The sequence below is a fragment of the Heptranchias perlo genome, chromosome 42, assembly GCF_035084215.1.
Source record: "Heptranchias perlo isolate sHepPer1 chromosome 42, sHepPer1.hap1, whole genome shotgun sequence".
Lineage (NCBI taxonomy): Eukaryota > Metazoa > Chordata > Chondrichthyes > Hexanchiformes > Hexanchidae > Heptranchias > Heptranchias perlo.
This window is the reverse complement of record NC_090366.1, coordinates 10961209-10982664: the sequence shown is the minus strand read 5'-3', so window position 1 is coordinate 10982664 and position 21456 is coordinate 10961209. Positions and strand designations below refer to the sequence as shown.

Below are 21456 nucleotides of genomic sequence, written 5' to 3'. Positions count from 1 at the left end.
TGTGGTGCATTGTCCATACGTACAGTAGTTGGGAGTAGCATGTACATAGCTGGACGGCATCAAAGAGCTTTCTGTTTAAGCATTATTCCTTTAACTTCACCATCGGAAAAGACCCAGTTCGATATTCAGAGCCGGCTATTTTAAGTTGATGGAAACAGCCCTGCTTTTGTAAAGAATCCTTGCTGACAGGAAATGGGCTGGGCCTGGTGACATTGGACATGATTTTAAATGGGAAAAACGGGTGGGTTGGGGCAGTGAAAATTTTAAAAATCTAAAACCCGCCCCCAACCCCCCCCTCCAACCCGCCCACTTCCGGTTTTAACGGAGGCGGGACGAGGGGCGGGCGGCCAACCCTCTCTCAGGAGGCCGGAAAGCTTTCAAGGAGGCTTCCAGCCTCCATTTTGACAGTTTTTTCGTTTTTAACCCCGTGGGGACTGGGATGCCCGGGCCTTCTCCTTCACGCCACTTGAGAGGAGGCCCAGAACCGCAGGTAAGTGCCTTAATAGCACAGCTTGTGGGCCCACAGGAGCAGGAGTGCTTCCCCTAGGCCCAGCAAGCCTTCCTGCAGCGACCCTACAAACGCGATAGACCGACCTCCCCCAACGACCTCCGACCCCTCCCCACGTTCTCCCACCCTCGCGATGACCCCCGACCCCAATCCCAGCCGATGACTGACCCCCCCGCCCCCCCACGATGACCCCCGATGACTGAACCCCCCTCCCCCACACATCTCTTCACGTCCTCTCCCCGACTGCTCTCCCATCCGACCGAGACCAGCTTGTCAAACAGGCTGGCCTGTCGGGCGGGAAACGTCAAAATCGTAAGGACGTCCGGGAAACCCGTACTTCCAGGTTTCCCGTCAGGAATTCCATCCCCCCATTCCCTGCACGGGTCCCCGATAAAATCGTGCCCATTGACCCTTGTTCAGCACCAAGGTGACTTCCTGACCCCCTTAACCCTTGGTCCATCACAGAGAGCACATAGCTGGGTGACATCACCTGACCTCCGCCCCTACCTTAGTCCACTGAAATCTTCATTCATGTTTTTGTCACCTCCAGACTCGATTACTCCAATGCTCTCCTGGTTCCCATTCTCCAGCTTCCATCAACACAACAACGACAACTGCAACTTTAACGTAGTAAAACGTCCCAAGGCGCTTCACAGGAGCGTAAATCAGACAAAATTTGACACCGAGCCACATAAGAAGATATTCGGCCAGGTGAGCAAAAGCTTGGTCAAAGAGGTAGGTTTTAAGGAGCGTCTTAAAGGAGGAGAGAGAGAGGCGGAGAGGTTTAGGGAGGGAATTCCAGAGCTTAGGGCCCAGGCAGCTGAAGGCACGGCCGCCAATAGTGGGGCGATGGAAATGGGGGATGCGCAAGAGGCCAGAATTGGAGGAGCGCAGAGATCTCGGAGGGTTGTAGGGCTGGAGGAGGTTATAGAGATAGGGAGGGGGCCATGGAGGGATTTGAAAACAAGGATTTGAAAACAAACTTCAGCTCATCCAAAATTCTGCTGGGCGTATCCTGTCCCACACCGGCTTCTGCTCCCTCATACCCTCTTCCTCCTTAACCTTCATTGGTTCCCAGTTGTCCTATTGGCTCAAATTTTAATCTTTAAGTCCCTCTGTGGCCTCGTCCTTTCTATCTCAGTGATGTCTTCCAATCCTGCAACCTCCACTCCCAAATGGTCCCCTCTTCTGACCCTGGATTCATGAGCATCATTTCCATCCCCCACCCCGTCCCCACAATCTGCGCACCAACCACTGTCATCTGATCAGCCTAGGTCCCAATCTCTACAATTGCCTTGCTAAAACCCTTTGGTGCCCTGACCTCTTTGAAAATCCTCCTTAAACTTTACCTCTTTGACTGAGCTTTTGGTCACCAATCCTAGTCTTTCCTTCGCAGTCTCTGTGAAGCACCTTGAGATGTTTCTCTGCATCAGGGTGCCAACCGTGTCTCATTGGGTAGCACTCTCGACTCTGAGTTGTGGATTCAAGGCTTGAGCACAAGACTTGACGCGCCAGTGCAGCAGTGAGGGAGTGCTGCACTGCCGGAGGTGCCATCTTTCGGATGACATGTTAAACGGTGGCCCCGTCTACCCTCTCAGGTGGATGTAAAAGATCCCATGGCACTATTTCGATGAAGAGCAAGGGGGAGTTCTCCCTGGTGTCCTGGGCTAATATTTATCCCTCAACCAACATCGCTGAAGCCAATTTTCTGGTCATTCTCACACTGCTGTTTGCGGGAGCTTGCTGTGCGCAAATTGGCTGCCACATTTCCTGTGTTGCAACACTTCAAAAGTACTTCATTGGCTGTAAAGCGCTTTGGGATGCCCTGAGGTCGTGAAAGGCGCTATATAAATGCAAGGTGATGCTACTAAAGCTGTAAACAATTTTACAACACCAAGTTATAGGCCAGCAATTTTATTTTAAATTCACAAGCTTTCGGAGGCTTCCTCCTTCGTCAGGTGTCACATCGTTCACCTGACGAAGGAGGAAGCCTCCGAAAGCTTGTGAATTTAAAATAAAATTGCTGGACTATAACTTGGTGTTGTAAAATTGTTTGCAATTGTCAACCCCAGTCCATCACCGGCATCTCCACATCATGACTGTTGATTGGAAAGTTAGGATATTTTATGCTCAATACATTGCTTTATCAGCATTTTGATGGTGCGTTACTAATTTATTCCTGTTTGAGGCCTGACTTTTTTGGATTGTAAGATTTTTATTTACAAACTATTTTATTTGCAACACTCTTGTTTCAGTCTCTGTTTCACTATAACAGTGGACAGGATGTGAATTCCTCGGGACCAGTCCTGGATTTGGGGGAGGACGAGGAGTTCATGAGGTGACGAGGAAGGCGGGTGCATTTATCCCTCACATACAATGCACGCACACATCCTTACTCCAAGACCAGCAACTACTTGTCCAGTCAATTCTTCCAGGATTGGCCTGGAGTCTCCAGGGATTAAAGATTAATCTGCAGGACACAGATGCGAGCAAGCACCCGGGAGAGGAAACAAAAAAAAACGAGGCATTAAAAAAACGATTCTGTGTCTTTTTCATTTTCTTTGAGCATTTGTGTTTATTGGTTATAAAAGTATTGGTGATGGGGCAAAATGGCGTTTTGACTGAAGAATCGTCCAATTGGGTAACAAAGAGGCTGGTCACTTTCTAATTGGCCGTGGGATGGAGGTGTGACCACGATAGACATGTCGGGTGACCAATGGCGCCACGGTTGGAGGTCGTGTGATGGAACCTCCTGGAATACGTCCAACCAGAGTTGGCAACCCCCGTTCGGGCAGGTCTGTCTTCAGTGCCTCCGAGTGACAAAGAAGACTGTCAGGCTGCTGAACCATCTCCTGTCCCACAGGGATGGCTCTTCCTGTGGATGGAAAGGACACTAGTGCATTAAACATTTCCACCGCCACAACCTTCCAAGTCACCCCTGCATGAGGGCAGACTAAATGGACGATTGATCTTCCAGATGCTGCTGCTGTCGACCTGGGAAATAAGTACTTCTGTGTTCCAGTTCACGCCTCCCACATGCGTTAAGTAAGAAGAGTTTTTTAAAAGTTATACGACTAGAGAGTTTCAAGTGTCCTCTCGTGTAAGAATAAGAAAGTTTTTATTTGATTAAAGCAACAAACTTATATGTCCCCACACATCTCTGTTATAGCTGCTAAATACCACTGTGAAAGAATTTAGCGTACATTGTAAAAGAAACTTGGAAAAAGTGGGATTCGGCTGGATGGCTCTATTATGGCTGGCACAGACACGATGGGCCGAATAGCCTCCCTCTGTGCCGTAAATTTCTATGATTCTCTGCCAATCAGTCAGTTGTGTTCAAAGATGCATCAAGTACACGATTAGGCCTTGTTTGCAAGAGGCAAGAGGAGTGATATTCGACTCGGGGGGGGGCGGTCACGCAAAACGGGTGGTATTGCATCTACCGCCTGTTATACGTTCCGTCAGATATTCAGTTCCGCTGACTTCACTAGAACTAAATATTGGGTCGGATGTATAACGGGTGGTAGATGCGATGCTGCCCGTTTTGCATGCCTGCCCAAGTCGAATATCACCCCCCCCCCCCCCCACCGTGTTCACTACTTTCCCTGAGAAGAGGAGGCATCAGCGCGACCGGGCCTAGGATGGCCCCAGGGTGCTTAAGTGTCCAGAGCATCTTAAATGGCACCCATGTGCCACTTCACGTTTCCGTTCTCCCCACTACCCCAACAATTCCACCTCAGCAAAGGCTAACAAATATTTCAAATCCACACTGAGCTTTTATTAATGTCTTGTTGAAGTTGTACAAGACATTAGTAAGGCCACACTTGGAGTACTGTGTACAGTTCTGGTCACCCTATTATAGAAAGGATATTATTAAACGAGAAAGAGTGCAGAAAAGATTTACTAGGATGCTACCGGGACTTGATGGTTTGACTTATAGGGAGAGGTTGGATAGGCTGAGACTTTTTTCCCTGGAGAGTAGGAGGTTTCGGGGGGATCTTATAGAAGTCTATAAAATAATGAGGGGCATAGATAAGGTAGATAGTCAAAATCTTTTCCCAAAGGTAGGGGAGTCTATAACGAGGGGGCATAGATTTAAGGGGAGAGGGGAGAGATACAAGAGGGTCCAGAGGGGCAATTTTTTCACTCAAAGGGTGGTGAGTGCCTGGAACGAGCTGCCAGAGGCAGTAGTAGAGGCGGGTACAATTTTGTCTTTTAAAAAGCATTTGGACAGTTACATGGGTAAGAAGGGTATAGAGGGATATGGGCCAAGTGGAGGCAATTGGGACTAGCTTAGTGGTATAAACTGAGCGACATGGACATGTTGGGCCGAAGGGCCTGTTTCCATGTTGTAAACGTCTATGATTCTATGATTCTATTAAAGTCGAAACACCATTTGCCCCCTATATGTGACCCCGCTTGTCTGTAAGTGGGCGCGTCCCTATAAATTCGGCTAGCCAGACTTTCTGCGCTGGTAACTGTGGGACTAGCAGTACTAGTATTTCTCAATTTCACTTGGATCACAAAATCACGCCATTGGGCGTGTGTAAGAGTCCTGGGCTAGCTTTTGAAGGAGGACACACGATGGCAGGTGTGCGCACACAGTGGACATGAGAATGCCTACGTGGCAAGTTTCCAGTAGAATACCTACGTGGCAAGTAGCAGTGCGGTTAAGCAAGAATTAATTAGTAGCTGAATAGCTAGAAGTAGGACAATGGGCCCCTTTTCGGCCACATGTTTGCATGCTCAGCTCTTTATGTGTAAGGCCTGTGTTGTCTCATCAGTGGAGGAGACTTGATGAGATTAGGGGTCTGGTGTGGGGGTATCTATGCAGCTGGTTAAGCAATAACAGTACAAGGCTGTGCAAGGCCGAAGGAACATTCCTAGTTGGGAGATAAGGATGCATCCCTCTCTTGTTGTAACTGCGGCGTGATCATGCACGTGTACTACCTGTGATTGGCCTGCCATCATGTAACCTAAGCATGGCCTACCCATGCCCCGCTTATGATTGGTGTTGACCCTTTGTTAATCATGCTCATACTCCTGTTGTAACTGTATAAATGTGTGAACCTTTGTATGTAACTTTGCTTGCTCTGTTGGACTCGACAAGACTCTGTCAGGAGTCAATGTCGGTACTATAGACTAAGCCCCGCGGATAATAAATTCTGTTGAACTCTGAAGGTGTATTCGACTCAGTGATTGCTGAACCAGACTGAGGGTAAAAGAATCCAGTTCATCAGACACATGAGAGGAAATGTGACCAGGGAGGAAAGGTATTTTAATAATGTCTGAAACTATAATGGATCAAAGTCATTTCTTGGCAGCACAGTGGATACAGAGGCTGACTGACTGGGTCAGTGACTCTGCTCCCTGCATCCTTGTGAAACACACACACAGTGATTTGAGTGTTCCATAGATTTATTTATTAAATAATCATGCTATGATACCGATTGTTTGAGCTTATTTGGCATGAATCATTTTTCTGAGAAACAGGCTGACGCTGGTTGATATGCAAAACAAGGAAGCTCGAGCTGAGCTGTTAATCCAACCAGATCTTTTTATTCTGTACCAGTCGAATAATCAACAATGTCAAACATAGCTCATTTGCTTTCACTAAACCCCGCGCCCCCCCACATTGTGCCTGAGCTAGCTAAGGCTGGCTAGGACTATAGTACAGACGTTACAATGATATCTCAGCACCCTCTGCTAGGGAGTTGGCCGAAACAAAATCAGAGGTGGGGGGGGTGGGGTGGGGTTGTCTTGACTTAACCCTGCCGGCGAGAATGGGGCGAGTTTGGGCGGTGAGCCTGTTTTAAACCCCGCCCGATTTTACCCACCACTGAGGTGAGTGGAGTGTAAAATTGGACAGGGGTTTAAAATGGGGCTCTGACCTGAACTTTCCCCCTTCCCACCGGATGGGTTCGGTTAAAAGGAATGTTTTAGTGCGAGCATCGCTGGCAAGGCTGGCATTTATTGTCCTTCTCTGACTAAAGTTACCAGTCAACCACCTTGGTGTGGGGGCTGGAGTCACATACAGGCCCTGACCGGGTACGAGCGGCAGGTTCCCTTCCCTAAAGGACATTTAGTGAACCTGTTGGGTTTTTACGACAATCTGACACCCTCATGGTCACTTTCACTGAGACCAGCTTGTTATTGAACGGAATTCAAATTCTCAACCTGCTGTGTAACCTCTACTCTGCACTCCTCCCCTGAATCATGTCCTTGATCACAATCCAGTGACTGGGAAACAATGCAAACTGCACATGTTCAGAACGCACAGATTACACAAACTGGCAAACAATGCAAACTGCACATGTTTAGAATGTACAGATTACAAACTGGGAAACAATGCAAACTGCACATGTTCAGAATGTACAGATTACAAACTGGGAAACAATGCAAACTGCACATGTTCAGAATGTACAGATTACAAACTGGGAAACAATGCAAACTGCACATGTTCAGAACACACAGATTACAAACTGGGAAACAATGCAAACTGCACATGCCCAGAATGCACAGATTACAAACTGGGAAACAATGCAAACTGCACATGTCCAGAATGCACAGATTACAAACTGGGAAGACCCCCCATGTGATGAGAGGACCTGTACCCCTCGCACAAGCCGAAACCTTTGGCTTAGTCAGGCAGAAAATTAAAGGGGCATAAAAGTACACATTGTGTATTCAGTATACTGGGACCTACTGTTTTCTGTGGCTAACCTGTCTGAACACCAACGACACCTTTGATTGGTGTGATGATGTCCCAGCCTAATATAAGATATGCGATTTGAGAACCTCTCATTCACTCACTCACCTGACGAAGGAGATAATCTCCGAAAGCTTGTGGTTTTAAAATAAAATTGTTGGACTATAACCTGGTGTTGTAAGATTCCTTACATTTGTCCATCCCAGTCCATCACCGGCATCTCCACATCATAAAAGTAGCCAGCATACTGGAGGTTTATCCCAATGAGGTGAAGTGATAGACTAGAGAAAGTTTACAGTAAAGGAATTTCTGCTTAAGCTCCGTGTTTATAGAGTAAGCATAAGGTGTCTGTTCTTTTACATACTGGGGGTGTAAAGAAATATCTGACTCACTGTGATAGACTTTGTACTGTGCACTAATTTGCATTATATCAATAAAACCAGGTATTTATTCAAATGCCTTGATGGTAACGGTATTTATCCAGATGAAGGATTGATATGATACATACCAGCAGCGGGTGCACAAAGTAACTGATCTTTGTTACTATCCTTGAGTCTCGCTATCGTTTACCTAACTACTAGGCAGAAAAAATACATTCTGGGTCGGCTGAGGTCCACTTATGGGAGTGACAGGTGAAGCTATATCCAAGAAAATATCTAGAGTTATAACCTAAATAATATGACATGGATCGAGTTAGTTTTCTCCCTTGCTGCCAAAATGAGTTGACTGTCCACAGTTTTATGGAAAAAGGTTATTAAATTCTCAACGGTGGCAGAGTACAGATCTCTGAAGGGATCAAACACACGTGCAGGTTGGATAATTTCTCAATTTGTAATCTGTGCATTCCGAACATGTGCAGTTTGCATTGTTTCCCAGTTTGTGTAATCTGTGCATTCCGAACATGTGCAGTTTGCATTGTTTCCCAGTTTGTAATCTGTACATTCTGAACATGTGCAGTTTGCATTGTTTCCCAGTTTGTAATCTGTGCATTCTGAACATGTGCAGTTTGCATTGTTTCCCAGTTTGTAATCTGTGCATTCTGAACATGTGCAGTTTGCATTGTTTCCCAGTTTGTAATCTGTGCATTCTGAACATGTGCAGTTTGCATTGTTTCCCAGTTTGTGTAATCTGTGCAATCCGAACATGTGCAGTTTGCATTGTTTCCCAGTTTGTGTAATCTGTGCATTCTGAACATGTGCAGTTTGCATTGTTTCCCAGTTTGTGTAATCTGTGCATTCTGGCATGTGCAGTTTGCATTGTTTCCCAGTATGTGTAATGTGTGCATTCTGAACATGTGCAGTTTGCATTGTTTCCCAGTTTGTGTAATCCGTGTATTCTGAACATGTGCAGTTTGCATTGTTTCCCAGTTTGAATTATCTGTGAATTCTGGGCTTGTGCAGTTTGCATTGTTTCCCAGTTTGTGTAATCTGTACATTCTGAACATGTGCAGTTTGCATTGTTTCCCAGTTTGTGTAATCTGTACATTCTGAACATGTGCAGTTTGCATTGTTTCCCAGTTTGTGTAATCTGTACATTCTGAACATGTGCAGTTTGCATTGTTTCCCAGTTTGTGTAATCTGTACATTTTGAACATGTGCAGTTTGCATTGTTTCCCAGTTTGTGTAATCTGTGCATTCTGAACATGTGCAGTTTGCATTGTTCCCAGTTTGTGTAATCTGTGCATTCTGAACATGTGCAGTTTGCATTGTTTCCCAGTTTGTGTAATCTGTGTGTTCTGAACATGTGCAGTTAGCATTGTTTCCAAGTTTGTGTAATCTGTGCATTCTGGCATGTGCAGTTTGCATTGTTTCCCAGTGTGTAATCTGTACATTCTGAACATGTGCAGTTTGCATTGTTTCCCAGTTTGTGTAATCTGTGCATTCTGGGCATGTGCAGTTTGCATTGTTTCCCAGTTTGTGTAATCTCTGCATTCTGAACATGTGCAGTTTGCATTGTTTCCCAGTTTGTGTAATCTGTGTATTCTGAACATGTGCAGTTTGTGTTGTTTCCCAGTTTGTGTAATCTGTGTATTCTGAACATGTGCAGTTTGCATTGTTTCCCAGTTTGTGTAATCTGTGCATTCTGAACATGTGCAGTTTGCATTGTTTCCCAGTTTGTGTAATGTGTGCATTCTGAACATGTGCAGTTTGTATTGTTTCCCAGTTTGTGTAATCTGTGTATTCTGAACATGTGCAGTTTGTATTGTTTCCCAGTTTGTGTAATCTGTGTATTCTGAACATGTGCAGTTTGCATTGTTTCCCAGTTTGTGTAATGTGTGCATTCTGAACATGTGCAGTTTGTATTGTTTCCCAGTTTGTGTAATCTGTGTATTCTGAACATGTGCAGTTTGCATTGTTTCCCAGTTTGTGTAATGTGTGCATTCTGAACATGTGCAGTTTGTATTGTTTCCCAGTTTGTGTAATCTGTGCATTCTGAACATGTGCAGTTTGCATTGTTTCCCAGTTTCTGTAATCTGTGCATTCTGAACATGTGCAGTTTGCATTGTTTCCCAGTTTGTAATCTGTGCTTGATTTCGGGCAAGTCTCACATTGAAAATATTGAACATTGCTGCTTTACTTATTAAGAGCTGCTCACAGACAGACAATAAAGACAACACAGGTGCCACTAATCACAGCTGTTGCCATGGGGCCAGCAAAACAGAGATTGTTTACCCAGCTTTTATTTTTGCAGTGGAAAAGTCAGATCGTGTTTTAAGTTTCTTCAAATGGTTTTAACCTGGTTTGTAGATGAATTTGAATTATTGACTTCCTTCTGATTGGTTACTCTCCATGTCAATCATGGTGAGCCCCTCCCACCTTCATTTTGACCCCAAATTTAGCTGAGACAAATGCCCTTTGAAAATGACAGTGAACCACTTTGGGGGCTTAAAGGTAATTTTTGTAGAACAACTTTAAAACTGTATGAGCGATGAACTATTAAATGCTTCATGAGGCGCTTTTAGTTTGTTAATTGTAAATCACTTTATAAATCACTGGTTAGGCCTCAGTTGGAGTTTTGTGTCCAATTCTGGGCACCGCACTTTAGGAAGGATGTCCAGGCCTTGGAGAGGGTGCAGAGGAGATTTACCAGAATGGGACCAGGGATGAGGGACTTCAGTTATGTGGAGAGACTGGAGAAGCTGGGATTGTTCTCCTTAGAGCAGAGAAGGTTAAGGGGAGATTTGATAGAGGTGTTCAAAATCATGAAGGGTTTTGATAGAGTGAATAAGGAGAAACTGTTTCCAGTGGCAGATGTTTCGGTAACCAGAGGACACAGATTTAAGGTAATTGGCAAAAGAGCCAGAGGCGACATGAGGAGAAATTTTTTTTCGCAGCGAGTTGTTACGATTTGGAATTCGCTGCCTGAAAGGGCGGTGGAAGCAGATTCAGTAGTAACTTTCAAAAGGGAATTGGATAAATACTTGAAGGGGAAAAAATTTGCAGGGCTATGGGGAACGAGCAGGGGAATGGGGCTAATTGGATAACTCTTTCAAAGAGCCAGCACAGGCATGATGGGCCGAATGGCCTCCATCTGTACTGTATTATTTTATATTTCTATGATATTTGGAGTGTTCCTATTTGGAAGGCACAATGAGCATTGGATTATATATTAAAAAACATGCATGGGTAGCTGGCACTGATTGGGTTTTTGAATATATCATAACGATTTCAGTTGTCATATAAACTCTGGGTTGAAGTTATAGACTTGAGTCACTCCAAAGTATCTGTTATTTTTTACAGTATAAGTTGTGTTTCCAGCTCATTCAGAATGATACCAGGGCTGAAAGGGTTAAATTACGAGGCCAGGTTGCACAGACTCGGCTCATATTGCCTTGAGTATAGAAGATTGAGGGTTGATCTAATGGAGGTGTTGAGGATTTGATGGGGTAGATAGAGAGAAACTATTTCCTCTGGTGGGGGGAGTCCAGAACAAGGGGGCATAACCTTAAAATTAGAGCCAGGCCGTTCAGGGGTGATGTCGGGAAGCACTTCTTCACACAAAGGGGAGTGGGAATCTGGAACTCTCTCCCCCAAAAAGCTGTTGAGGCCGGGGGTCAATTGAAAATTGTCAAAACTGAGATTGATAGGTTTTTGTTGGGTAAGGGTTTTAAGGGTTACGGAACCAAGCCGGGTAGATGGGAGTTAAGATGCAGCTCAGCCATGGTGCGATTGAATGGCTGAACAGGCTCAAGGGGCTGAATGGCCTCCTCCTGTTCCTATGTTCCTCTGATTAGATTTTTTGTTGGGTAAGGGTATTAAGAGATATGGAACCATGGTGGTTAAATGGAGATGAGATACAGATCAGCCATGATCTAATGGCGGAACAGGCTCGAGGGGCTGAATGGCCTACTCCCATTCCTATGTTCTTGGGTTGACTGTGGGTGTCATGGTAGGTGTGGACGTCGTGGCCTACATCTGTCATGCTGTTGGTGCTTGTTCACGAACTGTAATAATCCTGTAAAGGTTTAACCCATGTGAGTTAACTCGGGTGTTTCCCTCCAGTCTGATCACGCCAGGGCAGGGGAATGGACGCAGTGACCCAGACTTTGCTTTTCCCAGCATCTAGGAAATGCTAATTTCCTCGGCACTATGGAGAGGAAAAGGAGATGGAGGCCGTTGCATCAGGATTCCTGGGACTTCCACTGAGGGGCAGACCTGGATTTGTGCCTGCAATAGTGGCCCAGTGTTGCTGTGGTTACGAGGCAGGAGAGTCTGAAAACAGCCCTCAAACCTCAATTTCCTCTGGTTACATCCAGGGGGAAGCTGGTGTTTCGCCCTCGAGCATGGGCCACTTCAGATGGAAGGGTCTGAGAGGGCCAGGCAGCAAGCCAAGGAGAGCAGACAGGGCGAGCGGCCTCCTTTCTCCCCAGGGCCCCCTGCACGTTTCTCCAACGGAAACCAGGAGGCCCTAAGAGCAGCGGGCAGACTGTGGCGTTGGTGGTGGGTGGGGCGTATTGGGGTTGGGGTGTTGCCTAGTTGCCACCCAGCTGAATGGGACAGACTCGATGGAACAGCTGGTCTTCATCTGTCCGTCTCTTTCATATGTTCGTATGTTCATAAGGAGCATGACACAGCCTGTGGTCAATGTTAGGATAACTGTGATTCTCTCCTGAGTAGGATCTGCGGTCAGGGATTCATATTTGCATGGAAAATCCCCACAACAAACTTTTGAAACCTGTTTGAAAGTCCAGCTTTTACATAGAAACAGGCCATTCGGCCCAACTGGTCTATGTTGGTGTTTATGTTCCACACGAGCCTCTTGCCACCCATCGTCATTTAACCCTTTCTGCATATCCTTCTATTCCTTTCTCCCTCAAGATGAGGGGTCGGCCATTTACGTCCGAGATGAGGAGGAATTTCTTCACTCAGAGGGTTGTGAATCTTTGGAATTCTCTACCCCAGAGGGCTGTGGATGCTCAGTCGTTGAGTCTATTCAAGGCTGAGATCGATGGATGTTTGGACTCTAGGGGAATCAAAGGATATGGGGATAGGGCGGGAAAGTGGAGTTGAGGTCGAAGATCAGCCATGATCTTATTGAATGGCGGAGCAGGCTCGAGGGGCCGAATGGCCTACTCCTGCTCCTATTTCTTATGTTCTTACGTTCCCCGATGTGTTTATCTAGTTTCCCCTTAAATACAGCAATGTTATTCAACTCAACCACTCCTTGCGGTAGCGAGTTCCAAATTCTCACCATTCTCTGGTTTATCCTGAATTCCCTATTGGATTTATTAGTGACCATCTTATATTGGTCCCTAGTTCTGGTCTCCCCCACAAGTGGAAACATCTTCTCTACGTCTACCCTATCGAACCCCCTTTATAATTTTAAAGACCTCTATCAGGTCACATCTCAGTCTTCTCTTTTCTAGAGAAAAGAGCCTCAGGCTGTTCAGTCTTTCCTGATAGTTGTACGATCGCAGTTCTGGTATCGTAAGACGCTATAACTGGCAACTTTGAAATTGACGTTAATGCAAATAGATAATGATGATTGTGTTTTGGACGATATCAGCAACTGCCCATTTTAAACGTGGACGTTATAAGTGGTGGGGACTGTGTTTTTAATCATCAAAAAGTGCGTATTTCCCATGTCCGTTCACAAGAACATAAGAAATACGAGCAGGAGTGGGCAGTGTCCCAGGCCCAACCATCTTCAGCTGCTTCATCAATGACCTTCCCTCCATCATAAGGTCAGAAATGGGGATGTTCGCTGATGATTGCACAGTGTTCAGTTCCATTCGCAGCCCCTCAGATAATGAAGCAGTCTGAGCCCGCATGCAGCAAGACCTGGACAACATCCAGGCTTGGGCTCATAAGTGACAAGTAACATTCGCGCCAGTCAAATGCCAAGCAATGACCATCTCCAACAAGAGAGAGTCTAACCACCTCCCCTTGACATTCAACGGCATTACCATCGCCAAATTCCCCACCATCAACATCCTGGTGGTCACCACTGACCAGAAACTTAACTGGACCAGCCATATAAATACTGTGGCTACAAGAGCAGGTCAGAGGCTGTGTATTCTGCGGCGAGTGACTCACCTCCTGACTCCCCAAAGCCTTTCCACCATCTACAAGGCATAAGTCAGGAGTGTGATGGAATACTCTCCACTTGCCTGGATGAGTGCAGCTCCAACAACACTCAAGAAGCTCGACACCATCCAGGACAAAGGCGCTTCACAGGAGCGATTATCAAACAAAATTTGACACCGAGCCACATAAGGAGATATTAGGACAGGTGACCAAAAGCTTGGTCAAAGGAGTAGGTTTTAAGGAGCGTCTTAAAGGAGGAGAGAGAGAGGCGGAGAGGTTTAGGGAGGGAATTCCAGAGCTTAGGGCCCAGGCAGCTGAAGGCACGGCCGCCAATGGTGGAGCGATGGAAATCGGGGGATGCGCAAGAGGCCAGAATTGGAGGAGCGCAGAGATCTCGGAGGGTTGTGGGGGCTGGAGGAGGTTACAGAGATAGGGAGAGAGGGGGGAATGGAGGAGGGTGCAGAGGTAGGGAGGGACGTAGTGTGTGATGTTCTTTGTGAATTTGTCTCTGCTTTTCGGAATTGTTGTGGAAGTGAGATTCTATATTTGGACAAATAGCTGAGATGCACAATATAAAACACAGAAACGATGAACCCAGACACAGGAACACTGGATAGAAAGGCTTTGGCGAAGAAAGTCAGCTGTCATTTAGTTACTAAAAGAAAGCCTTGAGCTTTAATCAGAAATATTTTGTTTCCAGTTTGATAAACCACGTTATTTTCCATTTGCAACTAATTAACAGAAAACTCCAATGACAGTGAATGCCAAACACGATACAGTTCCCTTTTTGCTGAGTTAATTGTGTTGTATCTGGATCACAGCCCAGCAGATATGTTCACTGATTATGAGAACAAATAGAAACTTTTTAGGGAGGGAATTTCCAGAGATTAGTGCCCCAGGCAGCTGAAGGCATGGTCGGCAAAGGTTGAACGATTAAAATCGGGGGATGCGCAAGAGGCCGGTGATTTATAAAGGTTTAGCACAACTTCCTTGCTTTTGTACTCTCTGCCTCTATTTATAAATGATGTGGAGATGCCAGTGATGGACTGGGGTTGACAATTGTAAACAATTTTACAACACCAAGTTATAGTCAGCAATTTTATTTTAAATTCACAAGCTTTCGGAGGCTTCCTCCTTCGTCAGGTGAACGATGTGAAAAATCTATTTATAAAGCCCACGGTCCTCTCAGCTTTCTTAACAGCCTTGTCAACTGGTCCTGCCACCTTCGCAGATGTGTGTAGGTACACCCCCAGGTCTCTCTGTTCCTGCACCCCCTTTTAAAATTGTATCAGTCATGTATCTCTCCTGAAGTTTATTGAACTTCATGAGGCTTCCTGTCTGCACAAGTGGGCGGTTGCTCTTTGGACACTGAACATCTCTGACCTCGAGCTATAACGCAGGAGTTCCTCAGGGCAGTGTCCTGGGCCCAACCATCTTCAGCTGCTTCATCAATGACCTTCCCTCCATCATAAGGTCAGAAATGGGGATGTTCGCTGATGATTGCACAGTGTTCAGTTCCATTCGCAACCCCTCAAATAATGAAGCAGTCCGAGCCCGCATGCAGCAAGACCTGGACAACATCCAGGCTTGGGCTGATAAGTGGCAAGTAACATTCGCGCCAGACAAGTGCCAGGCAATGACCATCTCCAACAAGAGACAGTCTAACCACCTCCCCTTGACATTCAACGGCATTACCATCGCCGAATCCCCCACCGTCAACATCCTGGGAGTCACCAGTGACCAGAAACTTAACTGGACCAGCCACATAAATGCTGTGGCTACGAGAGCAGGTCAGAGGCTGGGTATTCTGCGGGGAGTGACTCACCTCCTGACTCCCCAAAGCTTTTCCACCATCTACAAGGCACAAGTCAGGAGTGTGCTGGAATACTCTCCACTTGCCTGGATGAGTGCAGCTCCAACAACACTCAAGAAGCTCGACACCATCCAGGACAAAGCAGCCCGCTTGATTGGCACCCCATCCACCACCCTAAACATTCACTCCCTTCACCACCGGCGCACAGTGGCTGCAGTGTGTACCATCCACAGGATGCACTGCAGCAACTCGCCAAGGCTTCTTCGACAGCACCTCCCAAACCCGCGACCTCTACCACCTAGAAGGACAAGAGCAGCAGGCACATGGGAACAACACCACCTGCACGTTCCCCTCCAAGTCACACACCATCCCGACTTGGAAATATATCGGCCGTTCCTTCATCGTCGCTGGGTCAAATCCCTGGAACTCCCTCCCGAACAGCACTGTGGGAGAACCGTCACCACATGGACTGCAGCGGTTCAAGAAGGCGGCTCACCACCACCTTCTCGAGGGCAATTAGGGATGGGCAATAAATGCCGGCCTCGCCAGCGACGCCCACATCCCATGAACGAATAATAAAAAAAATATGAATAAATAGTCAGTGCTCCCAGCACCCAAAGCACGACACCGTGAGAGTGCCAGTGGGTCATGGGTGGATTATCCAGTGCAGCTGCTCTTAAAGGGGCCATGCTTAAAGCTGTCCTGTGATTGAAAAATGGCTGGAGGCAGACGAGGGGAGGGAAACAACTGCACTATTCATCGACGCTGCTGTGGGGTTGTGCTGCAGCAGAGAACATACTTCTTTGCTGAGTACTTTGAGAGGGGAGGGCCCACCATGCAATGAAGTTCAGCACCGCTGCGGAATGGACAGAGAAGGCAGCAAGGGTTAATGCCTCACACACGTGGCCCAAATCCGGGGCTAGGTGAGGGCGAAATTTGCTGGATTCCCAGAAGAGGGATGATGATGATGTCGGGCCTGATTTTGGAGCGCTGGCTTATAGTGCATCACACTGAGGCCTTTGGTATACCATCATGGAGGGAGAACGTGCTGCACTTTGTATGTAATTTCTAAACACACAGGCTCGCTCATTTTGCACCAAGGCACTGCCAATGAAGCACTTCTGAAATGTAGTCACTTTTGTAGTGTCGGAAACACAGCAGCTTAATTTGCACACAGCAAGCTCCCACAAACAGCATTGAGATAAATGACCAGATAATCTGTTTTTTTTTTAGTGATGTTGGTTGAGGGATAAATATTGGGGAAGGCTCTCACCCTGCTCTTCTTCCAACAGCGGTCGTGGGATCTTTTACGTCCACTTGTGGAGGGCGGACGGGGCCTTGGTTTGACGCCTCATCGGAGAGACGGCACCTCCGACAGTGCAGCACTAGTCCGCCTGGATTATGGGGCTCAAGTGTGTCTTATCTACACTTCTCCAGCTATTATTAACTTCCCCTTTCGTGATTGTGGTGTCTGTTATACGACCGTTTTTCTTCCTCCTCTTTTCTAACCTATTTGGACGTTTTCTCATCTCTCGGCCTTCCCGTTGTGTCCGAAATATCAACCTGTCTCTCTTTCTCTACAGATGCTGACTGAGCTGCTCTGTGTTTCCAGCATTTTCCACCTTTATTTCTGATTTCCAACAGAAGTGGTTTGTTTTGTGAGTCTCCCCTTTATATCCACCTGTTACGTTACAGGCAAGGAATTAATTCAGACAGGACGCGACCCATGAATCCTTATGTGAAGTGGTTTCTGGATTCTGCCAGGAATCTGGGCAGGGAGGCAATAGCAGGGGAGGTAGAAGTTGGAGGTCTCCAAAAGATCATAGTTAGTTTTGTTAATTTGCTTTTTGTTCCTTACCTCATTCATTCACTCCTTCACTTCCTCACACGTAGGCATACATGGCACGGCATAGAATTACGTAGAATGTACAGCACAGGAACAGGCCATTCGGCCCAACTGGTCCATGCCGGCGTTTATGCTCCACATGAGCCTCCTCCCTCCCTACTTCATCTCACTGTAACAGCATATTCTTCTGTTCCTTTCTCCCTCATGTCTTTATCTAGCTTCCCCTTAAATGCATCTATGCTATTCGTCTCAACTCCTCCTTGTGGTAGCGAGTTCCACATTCTCACCACTCTCTGGGTAAAGAAGTTTCTCCTGAATTCCTTATTGGATTTATCAGTGACTGTCCAGTGACCTCTAGTTCTGGTCTCCCTCACAAATGGAAATATCTTCTCTACGTCTACCCTATCAAACCCCTTCGTAATCTTAAAGACCTCTATCAGGTCGCCCCTCAGTCTTTTCTTGTCTAGAGAAAAGAGCCCCAGCCTGTTCAATCTTCCCTGCTAGTTATAACCTCTCAGTTCTGGTATCGTCCTTGTGAATCATTTTTGCACCTTCTCCAATGCCTCTATATCCTTTTTATAATATGGAGACCAGAACTATGCTCGGTGCTCCAAGTGTGGTCTAACCAAGATTCTTCATAAGTTTAACATAACTTCTTTGCTTTTCAATTCCATCCCTCTACAAATGGGGGTGGCCGCTTTTTGTGCGGACCTCAGGCGCGGGATGTCCTACCACGAAATTGGTAGGTGGAATGCCAATTTTGTGTCCGAAAACTTGGCGAAACACAAACGAATGACTACCCCACAGCCTCTGCAGGCAAGACCCTTTGGACATGCCCTGGTTCCGACAGGTGGCCTGTACAGACGGGTAGTGACGTGAGGGCAGGGGCTAAGCATCTCAGATGCAAAAGCACCTGTCTGGCGTGAATCTCCTGTACCACCTCCTCCTCGTCCAGATCCTGCAAATACAGAGACGAGCATGCAATATTCACGGGGGAGACAATTCTTTCTAGCAGCTGGAGTGCGCCTTTAAGAAGTCAGTCTGACACAGTTCCTTTGTCCTGATGCAGCTAAACGGTTGCATAATGAAAACCTTTACGACTTGGGTCCAAAACATACAGCAGGCACCAGCAAATTCGAGGCCCCTCCAAAAGTCAACTATCAACAACGGGTCTTTCTCTCGTGCCCATTTCATACGGCATCATGGAGCACGGCCTGAATATAAACCTTCTTGCTGGGTATAATGAACTTTGCACACAGTACACTCGCACATACATACCTAAACACACATACACAAACTCACTCACTCACACATACACTCATACACACGCATAAAGGCGGGTGGTTCTACAAGCACTTCCAGGGCACATTTTGAACTGCGAATCAGGCACACATCAGGCCTCAACCTCTGTCAATAAGAGACGTCAGCTCCAAAGCAAAGACCGCATTGTTGGCCCCAGGGGAGCCACAGCTATTTTGCTTTGATCCGATAGGTTGCAGGTGGCACAAGAACTCGGACGGTGCCTGCACAAACAATCATCACCGATCCCCTGAGGAAATCCCTTTGCGCTCAGCTCAGTGACTCATGAACTGGAGATAGAATGCTCTTTGCAGATAATGTTTCCCAAATAATTTCTTGCTGCATCATGTGCACATAATTGTACGGCGTATTTTTGCATCAACGCTGAGATTCGTGAAGTTACACAAGTACCAAGCTCAGGTGGGCGATCCAGGATTGTTCCAATGTACTGCATGCAGCACAGCCCAATGCCACACAATGAGCGTGAGCATTTGGCTCAGTGGGTACCTTTGGAGGTTGTGGGTTCGAGTCCTGCTCTGATAGTCCTGGTGAGTGGAGATTAGAATGTGGTCTCTAATTACTGGGTGGACATCCAGGGGGATACCGATCTCCAGATGGAGTAACCACTGACTCTGTGGTACTATTGCCCCCTCTGAGTCAGTAGCTGTTGGGTTTGGGCCCCACACCAAATGGCCCCAGTAGGTGGAGATCACGCTGGCTCTGAATTCTGGAGTGATATTCAGTGGGGCTACAGGTGCCCCCTCTCCCCTTCATTGTAAAGGGTACATGGGGCTCATTGGTCCTTTTTGCAGCCCAGTTGAGCCCCTAAGCTAGGCTGACACTCCCAGGGAGTGCTGCACTGTCGGAGGTGCCGCCTTTGGTATGAGACGTTAAACCGAGGCCCAGGCTGCCCACTCAGGTGAAGGTAAAAATTCCCGTGTCCAGACAAGTGCCAGGCAATGACCATCTCCAACAAGAGAGAGTCTAACCACCTCCCCTTGACATTCAACGGCATTACCATCGCTGAATCCCCCACCATCAACATCCTGGGGGTCACTATTGACCAGAAACTTAACTGGACAAGCCATATAAATACTGTGGCTACAAGAGCAGGTACTCCAAAGATAAAAGGCAATGGGAAATCACCTCCAACTCCTCATGTGTGAGACTTCAGTTAGGACCTGCCCTAGGCTAGAACGCAACAGACGGAGGGACGTCAAGTGATATCGAGGTTAATTTTGCGGAATTCAGTTCTGGCTTTAACAGTGACCAAGAGCAGTGTTGAATCTACACACCCAAACATACAGTCACAGTTATACATGCAGACGCACCAATACAAAGGAGGCCCAGAACAAATGTCCGGTGTTTCTCCTTTAGGTGTCAGCCGTGGCTCAGTGGGTCTCACTCTTGCCTCCGAGTCAGAAGATCGTGGGTTCAAGCCCCCCCTCCAGGGATTGAGCCCCTAAGCTAGGCTGACATTCCCAGGGAGTGCTGCACTGTCGGAGGTGCCGCCTTTCGTATGAGACGTTAAACCGAGGCCCAGGCTGCCCTCTCAGGTGAAGGTAAAAATTCCCGTGTCCAGACAAGTGCCAGGCAATGACTATCTAGAAGAAGGGAGAGTTCAACCACCTCCCCTTGACATTCAACGGCATTACCATCGCCGAATCCCCCACCATCAACATCCTGGGGGTCACCATTGACCAGAAACTTAACTGAACAAGCCATATAAATACTGTGACTACAAGAGCAGGTCAGAGGCTGGGTATTCTGCTGTGAGTGACTCACCTCCTGACTCCCAAAGCCCTTCCTCCATCTACAAGGCACAAGTCAGGAGTGTGATGGAATACTCTCCACTTAACTGGATGAATGCAGCTCCAACAACACTCAAGAAGCTCGACACCATCCAGGACGAAGCAGCCCGCTTGATTGGCACCCCATCCACCACCCTAAATATTCACTCCCTTCACCACCGGCGCACTGTGGCTGCAGTGTGTACCATCCACAGGATGCACTGCAGCAACTCGCCAAGGCTTTTTCGACAGCACCTCCCAAACCCGCGACCTCTACCACCGAGAAGGACAAGGGCAGCAGGCACATGGGAACAACACCACCTGCACGTTCCCCTCCAAGTCACACATCATCCCGACTTGGAAATATATCGGCCGTTCCTGCATCGTCGCTGGGTCAAAATCCTGGAACTCCCTTCCTAACAACACTGTGGGAGAACCTTCACCACACGGACTGCAGCGGTTCAAGAAGGCGGCTCACCACCACCTTCTCAAGGGCAATTAGGGATGGGGAATAAATGCCGGCCTTGCCAGTCATGCCCACATCCCATGAACGAATAAAAAAAAACTATCTTGAAGACGAGCAGGGGGAGTCCTCCCCGGTGTCCTGGGGCCAATATTTATCCCTCAACCAACATCACTAAAAACGGATCATTTGTCTCATTGCTGTTTGTGGGATCTTGCTGTGTGTAAATTGGCTGCCGTGTTTCCTACATTACAACAGTGACTGCAGTTCAAAAGTACTCCATTGGCTGAAAGGCGCTGTGTAAATGCAAGTTCTTTCTTTCCTTTAGGAGAGTGACTGATGCCTTGTGTACAACTGTACAGCGAGCAAAGGCTAGCACTGCTGGGGGACTGCCAGCCGACTGGTCGCCAACCCTTTCAGCCGGTACGCAGTGGGACTGAAAACAAGAGAACAAAATATAGTAATGCAGCCACATTAGATTTGTAACCAAGATAGAATCAT

At 47.1% G+C, this 21456-nt stretch overlaps 1 long non-coding RNA gene across 1 annotated transcript; it reads left to right on the top strand.

Moving 5' to 3' along the window:
* The first annotated feature begins 266 nt into the window (after positions 1-266).
* Positions 267-4572, top strand: LOC137306291 (uncharacterized). Its single transcript, XR_010958855.1, has 3 exons — positions 267-490; positions 1059-1219; positions 2764-4572. It is a non-coding gene; the product is annotated as an uncharacterized lncRNA (long non-coding RNA).
* The last annotated feature ends 16884 nt before the right edge of the window (positions 4573-21456 follow it).